Source organism: Trachymyrmex cornetzi, unplaced genomic scaffold (assembly GCF_001594075.2).
Source record: "Trachymyrmex cornetzi isolate Tcor2-1 unplaced genomic scaffold, Tcor1.1 scaffold471, whole genome shotgun sequence".
Lineage (NCBI taxonomy): Eukaryota > Metazoa > Arthropoda > Insecta > Hymenoptera > Formicidae > Trachymyrmex > Trachymyrmex cornetzi.
The window spans coordinates 4,938-6,044 of NW_017299520.1; positions in this window are offsets into that span (position 1 = coordinate 4,938).

The window sequence follows — 1,107 nt, forward strand, 5'->3', positions numbered from 1 at the left end:
CCTTGTCCGCCGCGTGTCTATCGGTGAGATCGTTGCTCCGAGAATACGAAATGTCGTGTTCTCGGCACACCTCGTCCAGCGGATTTATACCCGTATCACCTCTGACTAATCGCTTCGTCAGCCGAGTACCCGGATCACAAAACTGGTAGCCCGGGATATGTAACTTGAAAGGAAGCGCGTTTGTCGCTCGATTCAACAGACCACCGCCCGACGCTGACATTCGCTACAGTCCTTTATCTTCGGTGCCGGACCGTCGATGTGCGTTCGCTGCCACGGTGGATTGTAGTGCTCGTCCCAGCGACGATACGTTCGAACCTCCGAATCCACCTTTAAGTATCCTGGAAGCTTGTTCCACACGTAGTAGATGTAGTCACCGTACACTCGTAACAGTACGACCTTCGATATATACTGCAACTGCTCGGCGCTCAAATCCAAAATGTCGGAAGGATGATGTAGCGCGAGATACATTTTATTACTGCGCGACTCGCGGATTCGCGCGCCTTTAAATAGGTGGTCGAGAGCGCACAGCCCGTAGTGCGAGCATGAAATTCGTATTGCAACCGCTGGCGATACGCGTCACGAACTGCGACGCGAAATCGCGAATAATGGGAAGCGGCGTGGAGAAGCGCAAGCACGGTGAAATGCTGCCAAATACTATACGCGCGATCATTTGCAGCCCGTCGAATTGCAGTAAAACCAACGTTCTCATAAGCTTACTCGAGAGTCCGAACGGCGTACTCGAGATCGTTGCAACAGCCGAAGTATCAATATCTCGAAAATTTGTTTACATATATCGACGAAATCGGCTATTTTACGTTCTCCAACAACAGCGACGTCGTTCCACCGAGCGAGTCGCGTCCAAATTCTATTTTTATCTTTGATGAAGTGGCATGCGACAAGCATGCGGTGAGAGAATACTTTTCGGTGGGCCGTCATGCGAACGTCGACTGCTTCTATCTCTGTCAGACGTACGCGAGGATACCTAAACATCTGATACGCGACAACGCGAACCTGCTGATCCTGTTCAAACAGGATGGTACCAACTTGAAACATGTTTATAACGATCATGTGAATACCGACATGTCATATGACGAATTTTACGCGTTG